General features: G+C 40.0%; 1 long non-coding RNA gene and 1 other non-coding gene across 2 annotated transcripts; one reads left to right on the forward strand and one right to left on the reverse strand.

The window, feature by feature from the left end:
- The first annotated feature begins 468 nt into the window (after positions 1-468).
- LOC117086400 lies at positions 469-5,721 on the forward strand. The gene is made up of 3 exons (XR_004438321.1): positions 469-858; positions 4,787-4,901; positions 5,244-5,721. It is a non-coding gene; the product is annotated as an uncharacterized LOC117086400 (long non-coding RNA).
- Positions 5,722-8,135: 2,414 nt separating this feature from the next.
- LOC117086496 lies at positions 8,136-8,196 on the reverse strand. Its single transcript, XR_004438397.1, has one exon. It is a non-coding gene; the product is annotated as a U7 small nuclear RNA (small nuclear RNA).
- Positions 8,197-13,534: the final 5,338 nt, after the last annotated feature.

Genomic DNA, 13,534 nt, shown 5'->3' on the forward strand with positions numbered 1-13,534 from the left:
TGCTTTTCATCTGAATTACTGCAACAGCAGCCTAATTGGCCTTCCTGTATTCAGACCTCTATATTCAGTCCACCCTTCATACTGTTGAAAGTTTATTATTTTTTATATCACAAGCCTAATTACAGCACTCTGTTCTAGAAGCCAAGCAATTGCTCTCGGTTGCCTATAGAGTAAAATTCAAATGGTCTTTTTTCCACAATAATCTGAGATAGGCCTTTTCAGCCCTTCACTAGAGTATCTTTCACTATATACCATAGTTCCTCAATTCTAACATGCCATTGATTATATGACTATGTATTATGATTATATGCCATTGATTTCACAACAGCTTTGGGTCAGGGACCAAGAGGCACAATGGAACCTACGCATCACTGATAAGATACATTGTGATTTCACAATTATGAAAATGTAGAGGCATGTTAAATGATTCCTGTAATCACAGCAACAGTATTAAGGTAACAGCAAGAAGTGGGTGGCATATTAGCCTGCATAATTATAGGAGATTTTTAGTAAGGGAATTATTTACAAACATGGGCAAAGTTTAGGGAGCCAACAGGACATGGTATAGTATTCCCAGGCTGGCTTTAGGGTGGGTGGGGGACTGTTACAACTGAATATCTAGGTTTGAAGGCTGAGGGGAAGGAACTCTGCCAGGACCCAGAGAGAGAAGTGTACAGAGCAGGACTCTAGACAGAAGTTGTGGACTTCAGTAGAGAGAGTGAATGAGCTATGGAAACATGGTAGGGAAGGGTACAAAGGAATAAATATCTCGAATACTTCACTCTCTCCCTACCCTCTTACCTCCAAGCTAGCTAAACCCAACTCGAATCCAGAGGATAAGCAGGTCCACCAATGCAGGTAAGCTTCCCAGGGCACAGAGCATGATGGAGAAGAATGGAGCACAGTGGAGAGGGAAGCCAAAGGCTAAATGGACAGTGTCAGGCACATCCTCCATTCCATTTACTCTCCATTTTATTTTAATTAATTAATTAATTAATTAGTTTATTTATTTGAGACAGAATCTCACTCTGTCGCCCAGGCTGGAGTGCAGTGGCGCGATCTTGGCTCACTGCAATGTCTGTCTTCCGGGTTCAAGTGATTCTCCTCAATCTCCTGAGCACCTGGGACTACAGGCACGTGCCACCACACCTGGTTAATTTTTTGTTTTTTTTTTTTTTTTTTTTTTTAGTAGTGATGGGGTTTCACTGTGTTACCCAGGATGGTCTCGATCTCCTGACCTCATGATCTGCCCACCTCGGCCTCCCAAAGTGCTGGGATTACAGGTGTAAGCCACCACGCCCCGCCTACTCTCCATTTTAAATCACAGATTAAATCTCTACGTACCTGAATATTTGCCCGTTTGCTGTTTATTTGGCCTTTGAGCTCAGCTTAATTTTCACATTCTCCATGAAGCTGTCTCCGACTTGTTGAGTCAATTTGTCCTCTGATGTGTTCCCATAAAACCCCACTTAAAAGATTTAAACTTTAGACGGTCCAAAAGGAACCGTTGATGTCAGGGAAAGCATAAACCAAATTTTATCTCAAGGGGAAACATGAGATTGGATGACTGACAAAAGAGGCTTTGAAAATATAAAACTGGGAGTCATATGAGGAAAGAAGAAAGTCCCAAAAAGAGCCATCCTCTTTGTTAGCATTGAAACAATGAAGGAATATAGCACAGATGAAGATGAAGTTGATGGCCTGGAGAGGAAAGATGTTTTGCCTACTCTTGACCCAGAAGAAGAAGGAGGTGGAGGAGGTGGAGAGAAGGAAGAGGAGGAGAAAAATAGGATGTTTGCAGAAGCGGAAAGACAGTACCAACAGAGAAGGAGGAGGAAGAGGAGGAGAATGTCTGCAGGAGCAGAAAGACAGTATCAACAGAATAAGGATGGGTGTGGTGGCTCACGTCTATAATCTCAGCACTTTGGGAGCTGAGGCTGGCGGATCATGAGGTCAAGAGATCGAGACCATCCTGGTCAACATGGTGAAACCCCATCTCTACTAAAAATACAAAAATTAGCTGGGCATGGTGGTGTGCCCCTGTAGTCCCAGCTACTTGGGAGGCTGAGGCAGAAGAATAGTTTGAAACCTGGAGGCGGAGGTTGCAGTGAGCTGAGATCTCGCCACTGCTCTCCAGCCTGACAACAGAGTGAGACTCTGTCTCAAAACAAACAAACAAACAACAACAACAACAACAAAACCCAAAAAACCAACAGAATAAATTGCAGACTAATTCCATTGTTCAGACAGATCAATCAGGGACAGTGGTATTCAGTTCATTTGTGAATCTCACTTTTGAAATGGAGGGAGACAGTGAAGTAATTATGGAAAGCAAACAAAATCTGGTCTCTGTTCTACCACAAAATGAAATGACTATCAAACTTCAAACCCTAAGGGTTTTTTTTTTTTTTTATACCAGGAACTTTCACGTTCTCTTCTCTGTGGGACTTAATACAATTATTTATATTTTAAGTTATTTTAGTTATCTGGAAAAGGAAAATGTTTCTTCATTCTTGGGCTCTACTCAGCAAAAGTCAAATCTGAAATTTGTACCATTTCTGCTGTGTGTTGAATTAGTGCTTTGGTTTAAAATGATGTTTTAAAAAAGTTAAGGACATCCTAGAGCTTCAATTGCCAATTTAAAAGTTAAATTACCAAGCTTGTCTTACTTGTGTATATAAAAAAAAAAAAAATAGAGGCCAAGTGCAGTGGCTCATGTCTGTAATCCTAGCACTTTGGGAGGCCGAGGCAGGTTGATCACCTGAGGGTGAGACCAGGAGTTCGAGCCTGGCCAACATGGTGAAACCCTGTCTCTAATAAAAATACAAACATTAGCCAGGCATGGTAGCAGGCACCTGTAATCCCAGCTATTGGGGAGTCTGAGGCAGGAGAATAGCCTGAACCGGGGAGGCGGAGGTTGTAGTAAGCTGAGATCATGCCGCTGCACTACAGCCTGGGTGACAGAGTGAAACCCTGTCACAAAAAAAAAAAAAAAGTAAGTTGCTGATTAAGGCTAATTGGAGCTGATAATCCCACAATCTCAGATTTAAATGAAGATTTTGTTTCTCTTAGATTTTCTCATGTTATCCCTCACATTTATATATCTAACCATTAATTTCACACTAAGGATGGTTCGCTGTATAATAAAAGGAGTAAGATGGGGGAAAAAAAGATTTAAGCTTTACACTTTCTAATGAGTTGTCTATATATTTGTCTTTGTTGATATATCGTTAACAGTAAGGGACATTTTACAATCATTGTGTCTTTCCCCTTTCCCTAAAAACACGCAAACCCACCTGCCACAATGTCTTCTACTTAGAATCAGACACTTCAGAACTGGAAAAAGTCCTGGAAACATCTACTCCGATAATCTTATTTATAGGTGAACAAACTGGGCTCAACTCAGTGTTGGTAAGGGCTCGATAAATGTTAATTGAAGCGAAAGTGAAAATTTAGCCCCAGAGGGTCAACGAGTAGCTTCAAGAGGGCTTTGAAAACAAGTAAAGAAAAAAATCGCTTTCGTGTGGTAAACTTACGGTGTCCAGTCCCCTGGAATGTGGTCTGTGATTTTGCTTTTCACTCAGGTTTTGCTCTTATTTTGTAAGAAGAATGAAATAAGCTAATGCATGTGAAACATCGTAGCCGAGGGCCTGGGACGAGATAAACTTAGAAATTGGGGCCAGGTGTGGTGGCTTACGCCTGTAATCCCAGCACTGTGGGAGGCTGAGGCGGGCAAATCATGACACCAGGAGTTCGAGACCAGCCTAACCAACATTGTGAAACCGCCCCCCCTACTAAAAATACAAAAATTAGCCGGGCCTGGTGGCACGCACCTGTAATCCCAGCTACTCAGGAGGCTGAGGTAAGAGAATCGCTTGAACCCGGGAGGCAGAGGTTGCAATGAGCCCAGTGGGCGTCAGAGTAAGCAAGACTTCATCTCAAAAAACAAAACAAAAAAAAAAAGAAAAGAAATAAATTGGTTAGTTGTTCTAGAAAGATTATGGTAAGATAACTTTCAAGAATTTAGAAATAATAAAGGAAATAAGGTTTTCCTCTGATACTTGAAACTTAAACAAAAATAAATTATGAAATACGTATACAATGTAATAATATATACTTGTTAAAATGATAGCATGCATTTTTAGATGTACATAGGCAACATTTTTAGGATATATGTGTGAAATCTCACCTAACCCTCACCACAATCCTGTGAGATAGGCACTATTATTATTATTACTATTATTATTATTATATTTGAGATGTACTCTTGCTCAGCCCCCTAGAGTGCGATGATGCAATCTTGGCTCACTGCAACCACCGTCTCCTGGGTTCAAGCGATTCTTCTGTCTCAGCCTCCCGAGTAGCTGGGATTACAGGCACACACCATCATGCCCATCTAATTTTTGTATTTTTGTAGAGATGGGGTTTCACCATGTTGGCCAGGCTGGCCTTGAACTCCTGAACTCAGATGATCCACCCGCCTCGGCCTCCCAAAGTGCTGGGATTACAGGCGTGAGCCATTATGCCCGGCCTTTTGTTATTGAGTTCTGTGAACTACTGACAGCTTTCTGAATTATTCTAAGATTCTAGATTTCAATGATTTACTATTTTTGAAGAAATTTCTGTAAAGTTGCTGAAAACTGTAAGTCTGTAATGATACATATTAGACTAAGCAGTTGGCTCTGACACAAATGAAGTGGATTTTGTTTTTCTCATCTCAACAGTATTTTTAATCATTATGTTATCACTTGCTAATGTCTGTGGGGATGTCTTGGTTCTCTTTCAGTGGCAGAGACAGCATATGTATTTGTGCATTACTTGAAGATCTTTCCACCAGATGAAACTGGGAAAGGACAATGTGCCAAATAGTATCCAAGCCCAGAAGGGAATCTCAATTTGAAGTTAGGTGAATTCCAAACATGAACAGGGATGTCTGGCAAACTGGTAGTGTGGGCCCAATAGGAATCACTTTTGTAAGGAAAAATTTCCCTCTTGGGAGAAATCACGTTGAAGAAAAGCTGAGTCAGAAACAATAAACTTGAGTTTGTAAGAGAGCCTTCGTAGGAGGAAAGTAGTGCTCTGGAGGCAGGCTGGTGGCTATCATTCAGTTTCTTATCATACACAAGTCCCCTGAGTGGGTGTCTGGGACCTAGAGAAAGAGTGGTCTGTAAGTAAAAATTGAAAGTGCTGTTTCACTGAAGGTTGTAAAACACTGATGCCACTGGTTTGAATTCCTCCTGCAGAATTGAATCCTAGAGGAAGAGAAGCATCCTTCCTTCAGTGTCTTTTTGGTGGTGCTTGGTGAGAGATAGTGGTGAAGGCATTGCCTAAAGAGAGAGGCACTAACAGGCAGAGGAGTGGTTGAGACCAGTAAGAACTGCCCTGCCTGGTGGAGCAGAGGCAGAAGCTGATGTCCAGGCTCTGCAGCATCTGTAGGGAATTTGGTGCCTACAGTGCTCATCACATGATCCAGAGGCCTCCCTGAACACTGCAAAACCCAGAAGAAATTACCATGTCAACAGAGCAGAACCAGATCCTCTGGGGAAGCACAGTGCTGGTGGAAGAACTATAGCTCCAGTAAGCAAATGTGGTGCCTGGTGGGTGGTTGCTGAATCAGTGTGTGTTTGTTAGCATATGTGAGACACCCACTGAAGATGCCTAAAATCACCTCTAGAAACTGACATTTTAAAAGAAGACTGAAGTCCTGCATTATGCAGATGCTGTGAGCCTGTGACTACTGGGTTATTCCACTGAATGTGACTTATTTGTATCTACAAGCTAGTGGAAGCTGGGTGCTATAGTTTAGATATTTGTCCCCCCAAACCTCATGCTGAAATTTGATCCCCAATGTTGAAGATGGAGCCTAATTGAAAATATCTGGGTCATGGAGGTGGATGCTTTATGAATGGATTAACCTCCTCACTGTGGAGGTGGTAAGTGAGTTCTCACTCTCTTAGTTCCCATGAAAGCTGGTTGTTAAAGAGAGGCTTGCTGGGCGCAGTGGCTTATGCCTGTAATCCCAGCACTTTGGGAGGCCAAGGTGGGCAGATCACCTCAGGTCAGGAGTTCAAGACCAGCCTGGCCAATATGGTGAAACCCCATCTCTACTAAAAGTACAAAAATTAGCCAGTTGTGGTGGTGCATGCCTATAATCCCAGCTACTTGGGAGGCTGAGGCAGGAGAATCACTTGAACCCGGGAGGTGAGGATTTCAGTGAGCTGAGATCACGCCACTGCACTCCAGCCTGGGCGACAGAGAGAGACTCCATCTAAAAAAACAAAAAGAGCCTGGCACTTCCTCTCTCTGTCTCTTTCATTCCTCTCTCACTGTGTCTCCGCACATACCAGCTTCCCTTTGCCTTCTGCCATGAGTGAAAGCAGCCTGAGGCCCTCACTAGATGCCGAATTTTGAATGTTCCAGCCAGCAGAGCTGTGTGCTAAATAAACCTCTTTTCTTTATAAAATACTCAGCCTCAAGTATTCCTTTATAGCAACACTAAACAGGCCAGGCGCAGTGGCTCATGCCTATAATCCCAGCACTTTAGGAGGCAGGGGTGAGCCCATGTGTTCAACACCAGCCTGGGCAACATAGTGAGACCCTGCCTCTACAAAAAAAATTTAAAAATTAGCTGGGTATGGTGATATGTGCCTGTAGTCCTACCTACTCAGAAGGCTGAGGCCAGAGGATCACTTGAGTCCAGGAATTCAAGGTTACAGTGAGCTATGATCATACCACTGCATTCCAGCCTGGACAACAAAGTGAGATCCTATCTTAAAAAAAGATAAAATAAAAATAAAATAAAATAAAATAAAATATAACAACACTAAACAGACTCAGGCATTGAGCAAATGGATCTACAAAATAATCTAGAGATTAGAAGTTGTCATCAGAAATGTTGGGAATATTTAGGGGGCCGCTGGGCAACTTACGTTATAATAAGTTAGGTACAAATAGAAAGTGGAATTTCATTCTGTAGTCACAGGTTACAATGTTGTATAAGTTCTTATTTAAGACTAAATAACCCAGATTGTGAGAATGTACCAATTTACACTTTGGTCATTGTCTCATAGAAGTCGTAGGACCAAACAATGTCTTCATGAGTTGGGGTGGGATTTTATTCCCAAAGAGGAAGGATATATTTATACTATCCTGAGAGTAATATTTGCCTTATGCATCATACTTTTAACAGCAGTACTGAACAAGCTAAGCCTTAAGATAGCTGTCTGCTTACAGTCCTTTAGAAAGGATTTTCCCTATAGTCTTCTTCTAGAATATCACTTCTGTGTGTAGTTCTTTTCTTGTACAAGACGACCCTGTCACCTTAACCACAATTGATGTGAATGAGAGCAGTTATCTAATCCAAGGAAAAGCAACCCATCATTCAGTCAAAAACCTATGATTTGTCTGATCATGAAGACTGTTCAACGGAGATAATTGTAGCTAACTAGACTGAAGAATATCACCTTTCTTTGAAAGGAGTTCAACTGTTAGCAAAGGCAAAAACTGAAAGAAAAAGAGAAATGTAATTAGTAGAAGCCCACAAGCAGGAGAAGCCAAGAAGGAGAAGCTAATACAACAGAGGCCATTATGTTGAGAAAAAGAAGAGGGTACACGTATTGGTGACTTATTGGAAGGACAATCAGACTCAGAATAATTGTCTCCATTATAGTGGAGCATACAATGGAGCCATTAGAAGCTACCCAGTTACCAGAACAGCTGGACATCAAGAAGGAATTTTCAATTCTCAAATCATGTTCTGTCCCCTTGAGTCCTGCAGTATAGCTTCAGCATGTCTGAATTCCTGTAACCTACTAAACTCTAGCTACTCCCACATGGCTGCAATGAATTTTACCAGTTTTTTAAAAATCAATACTGATTTAAATAAGTAGGAAAGCATATTAGTAGGCATTAGTAACAAAGTGAAACAAGACTGACAGAAATCAAAATTTAAGAAAAATAAACTAATAAATATGATTTTTTCCTTTTCTTTCTTTCTTTATTGTGAAGATGAGATTTTGCTTTACTGCCCAGATGGTCTCAAATTCTTGGGCTCAAGCTATCCTTCTGCCTTGGCCTCCCAAAGTGCTGGGATTACGGGTGTGAGCCACCATGCTCAGCCTTCTTTTTTTACTTCTTTTTTCCCCCGGTGAAAACTGGAAAAGCTGCTAGACAAATTCTAAAAGAGATGTAACACTGGTAAATATTCTTACTCTGTGGGTACTGAGCATGAAATTCCAATCTTGGCTTCCAAGTATCTAAGGCAAAAAGAAAAAAAAAATGAGAACAAAAATATTTTAAAATATTTAACTTTTATCTTCATTTATTTTTCCCTTTCCTTCCTCTCATGTTAGCCAGATCTGTGCTTTCTTCTTCAAGGGGAAGTCTGTTGTAAGGATGGATGTTGAACTTGCCTGGAAAACTGTCTGGTTTTATTTCAAAAGGCTAAGCCTCAGTAAAGGAGAGAAATAGCAGGAAAAGATAAAATGACTTGCAGAAAGCTGAAGTAAAGAACTTTGCTCAGTTGATAAAACAATATCCCACACACTCGATAATACCAGAGGAATTTGCATTTTGGACATGAGGACCCTGATCCAGATTTGTGGTAGTATTGCTAGGCAGAGAGCAAGAGACCCCAAAGTATGAAATTCTCAGCCTTGGCAAAAAATACCCACGCTGCAAACCTGGTGTGGAAGCAGCTAAGTGCTACTGGACCTAAAGGGATGATGCAGAAAGAGCATGGACAGGTCTATGAAGAGATGACCAATGACTAGTGGGCCTTTCTGTTACCTCCTTGATGCCCTGGTACTGCATAAGATTCCAGAACCATGAACAGCCATGGGGAGACTGGCATCAAGCTTAAAGAATGAACAAAGTTAAATTTCTACATGCTGGGTAGAATTGTGGGTGGGGGAGTATTACTCAGAATCAGAAAGTATCTTGATGTACAAAATTTTTTGCACATCTATACCTGAGAACTGATATTCCCCCCCTCCCCACTATACCTGAGTTATCAGAAAAGACAAGAATCAAGCTCACTTCTGAGTTTCAATGGATCACAGTGGTTGCAAGGACAGTTAGGCTCTTTCTAATCACAAAACAAAACAACATGCTCAGGGAATCTTAGGTAATGGCACGTTAAAGTAAAGAAGACAAATTTCTGTCTTACAGCCAGTCCTTTCACCCATGTTGGAATGAATCTGGAAAGTCATTTGGGATATTACCAGTTCTTGCCATTGTGTTCTCATGCTGCTGTAGATTCCTGTTGCAGTCCTATACCATTCTGGTGACTCAGCTAATCTCTGTAGCTGCTATTCCTGCTACTGAGCAATGAACTGACTTCTCTCCATTGTCTTTCTTAGCTTTTGCCATTCATGGTTTCTGACTACTCTTGGCTTTTATTGTCTCATGGCTTCTGATCATTGCCTTTCCTCTGGATGAGAAAAGGTTGGCTTTGTTCTTTTCTTTTTTTTGAATTCTACCCCCATGATAAACTGCTGACTTACTCTGTGTGTTGTACACTCAGCTTTGTAAGAGAGAATATTGATCTATTCATTCAGTCACGGCCACCTCTGTTGGGCAAGGCTATCACTCCTGAATCATTTGCTTATGCCTGGTCCAAGCTGCAGCCAGGGATAGGAGTTCTCAAGCTTTTCTTTCTTTTTTTAAAATTATTTTTCTTTTTCTTTTTTTTTTTTGAGCTGGCTTCCTCTCTTGCCCAGGCTAGAGTGCAGTGGTGCGATCTCAGCTCACTGCAACCTCTGCCTCCTAGGTTCAAGTGATTCTCCTGTTACGGGCTTGTGCCACCGAGCCAGGCTAATTTTTATATTTTTAGTAGAGACGGGGTTTCACCATGTTGGCCAGGCTGGTCTTGAACTCCTGACCTCAAGTGATCTGCCTGCCTCTGCCTCCCAAAGTGCTGGGATTGCAGGTGTGAGCCACCACGCCTGGCCAGTTCTCAAGCTTTTCTGAGCTTACCTCACAAGGAGTTGTAATTGTGGCAGACCCTGTGAGAAGAAGAATAAAAGCAAACACGTATTGCTAACCGTGGGCCAGAGATTGTTCTAAATGCTGTATAGTCTGTTCACCCTTCCAAATAATATACCCATTTTACAGATAAGGAAGCTAAGATGGTTAAAGTTGACAATATTTCAAAGATCACATAGCCAGTAAGCAGCAGAGCTAGGATTCTAGCCAGGCAGTCTAGCTTTTTTACAAGCAGTGCTCTCTGCTTGTATTCTGTGAAATATCTTTATGTTAGGATCTGTTCCTTTATTTTCTGAACTGAGACCGATAATCCAGCTTTTCAATTAAGCCAAGAATATTCTTACTAAACCGTTGATTGCATTTCAATCTTTGAGTATCACTAACAGTATTAGTAAGGAAGATTCTTTCAACAATCCCAGAAATTCATCAAATGCTTGCTTCCTAAGTGAAAAAGAAAAGAGAAATGTTATTAGGGTAAATATTTTCTTTCAATGTTATTCAGCATTCCAAACTATCAGGAGCATAACATAATTCTGTTCAGGGACCTGTACTGTTGTTTATTTTCAAAGAGGACAGAAGCCTTAAAAGAGCAGCTTCATTAATATCAGATTTTTCAGAGTCCTCCAAAAATGTTTTATGGCATGTCCTATTCAGTTTTTCTAAATTATAGACTCAAGTATTTATAGACAATAGCATTGCTTTAAGTAAGATGAAATGATGTTAGGAATTGAAAGCCTATCCTATTCATCTTTGTAAAAAATATCGGAATAGTGGGAGCTTAAAAAATTAAGACAATTGAGCTCACGGAGACAGACAGTAGAATGATGGCTACCAGAGGCTGGGAAAGATAGGTGAAGAGAGAGTGGTTAACAGGTACAAAAATGTAGTTAGAATGAATTAGCACAACAGGATGACTACAGTACAACAATATCGTACATTTTAACATAACTAAAATAATATAATTGGATTGTTTGTAGCACAAAGAAAGGATAAATGCTTGATGTGATAGACACTCCATTTACCCTGATGTGATTACTATGCAATATATGTCTGTAGAAAAATATCTCATGTGCTCCATAAATATATACACCTAGTATGTACCCACAAATTTATTTAAAAAATTAAAAAATATCAGAATGCATGTAATAAACAGTAATGAATATAAAATTACTTGAGAATCCCTAAAGACACCTTACTTGTATTCTTGTAGTAAAGACTATTATTGGGAAAAAACTTGCCTAACTGCAGCAAGTGTTTTGAGAAGAAATATGATTTAACTGTAAGATATGGAAGGAGACTGAAATGCATTATTCAATTGCATTATTCATTTTAATGCTGATAAGACTGAGATAAAGCAAAGTGGATGGTTTATGCAATCCCAGGTTGCATATTGCCACTTTTTGAATTACCAAGAGACATTTAATTAAATAGCATCACACAGTCACGGTGGTCATTCTCACAACAGCAGCTGGACTCACAGCTGGGTGTAGTGGCATTCTTACAAAGGCATTTTGACCTTGGCAGCATGTCTGACCTCTCCTTTGAGATTTCTCTGCTAGCCACTGTGGATCTCACCTCTTGCACTGCTTTCAGACATGCCCAGAATAGAGCTGAAATGGAGTCCTGCCATAAATCAAAATCTGTGAATGGATACTATAAAATTCCTAATTTACATGCTATGTGGTGTGTGTTCCTTTGAGAGACATGAAGATATGTAAATAGAGTAACCAGAAAGGACTGATGTAAAAGTACTATTTTGCTAAGAAAAGAAGCAACAGAAATCAGTAAACTCACTTCATGTGAGTGTACCACTAAGCAGTGTGGAATGGCAGCTGGAGAGGGGCTTGTAAGAAGCTGATAAATGTCTATCAAACAGAGGCTTTTCTTTCATTTGCAAGCTGGTTTGGTGTGAAGTAGTTGTCTTTCCTGCTGCCTACTTGGAAGACATGACAAATTATATTGTGTAATTTGAGCCCAAACTGCAAGGTAGGAAAGAATTCCTCTTTCTGGGCCTCTTTCTGCTGAAAGGGTTATTATGAACTCAAGCAGAATATAAAAGGTTATTTCCTAACACAAAAATGTCATGTTCCTGGAGAATCAAGTTTTTAGATCCTACTAGCCTGTATGATGTATTACTTTTGCAGTTCAAATGAGAAATAAAGTTTTGCAATGAGGCTTTGGTGTTAATGTACATATCCAATATTCCACAATTTATGGATATTTGTCTTAAGTCTAATTAGTTATTTTCCACTTATTTTAAATTTGTCACAAGCACTCAAGACAGAAATCAGAATGGTGCTTATTTTATACCACAGCTCTAGACTCACTTTGTAAAAAATTACTTTTAGTTCAACTTGCCTCTATAATCAATCTTAGAACAGTTTTGTAATACATTGTATAATACGTCAGCAGAAATCAATTTGAGCAACCCTTCAGCATCTCCTGCTAACCTCAAAGGAACAGCAGATGACACCACTTGCCATTTTAATTTGTTAAATGGTATTGAGGGAAACCAGATATGCAACACATATTTCCAATTAAACTTTGTAATGCTTGGTTGATATTTATCTGAGGCATTGCATTTTAGATGGTAGAATGGTAGTACAAAATTTTAGTCAACTAATTTTGAGGCTGAATTGTAGAATGAAACATGTTGTTTTCTGTGAAAAGTAGAAAGGATAGTACCTGAAGTGTGTTAGGCTTGTGAGTCCAGAACTCTTTCTCATGCTACTTTTTAGAAATGCTGATGTAGAATTCTCCATTGTTATATCTGAACTGAAATCTAGACCTTGTAATAAATTAAAAAGAAATAGAAAATTTTGGACAAATAATGTGGGCATTACATTATTGTAAATAGCATATTATACGAGTTTAAAAATAACGTTCCTTCTTTTAATAGCTTTCCCCTTCTTTTAAAATTATTTTTAATTAACACATAATTGTATGTACTTATGATGTTCAGTGTGATATTTCAATTCATGTAGACAATGTGTAATGATCAAATCAACCCCTTAATTTATATAAAAAAATTTTTTTGAGAAAGGGCCACACTCTGACACCCAGGGTGGAGTGCAGGGATGCGATCACAGCTCATTTTAGCCTCAACTTTCTAGGCTCAACCAATCCTCCTACCTCAGCCTCAGGTAGCTGGAACCACAGGTGTGTGCCACCACACCCAGCTAATTTTTGTATTTTTTGTAGAGACAGGAGTCTCACCACGTTGCCTAGGCTGGTCATGACTCCTAACCTCAAGCGACCCTCCCACCAACGCCTCCCAAAGTGCTAGGATTACAGATGTGAGCCACTGCACCTGGCCTCAACCCCTTAATTTTAAGAAAGTACATATTCATTAATTGATACTAGAAAATTTGGAAAAGTATAAAGAAAAAAACTGTCGTTGTCCAACTAAAGATAGGTATTATCTATATTTAGGTATGTTTCCTCTATACTTTTTTTTTTCTTGAGATAGAGTCTTGCTGTGTTGCCCAAGTGGCAGTGCAGTGACACAATCTTGGCTCACTGCAACCTCCACCTCGTGGGTTCAAGTGAT

The sequence above is a fragment of the Trachypithecus francoisi genome, unplaced genomic scaffold (assembly GCF_009764315.1).
Source record: "Trachypithecus francoisi isolate TF-2019V2 unplaced genomic scaffold, Tfra_2.0 Lachesis_group1, whole genome shotgun sequence".
Classification (NCBI taxonomy): Eukaryota; Metazoa; Chordata; class Mammalia; order Primates; family Cercopithecidae; genus Trachypithecus; species Trachypithecus francoisi.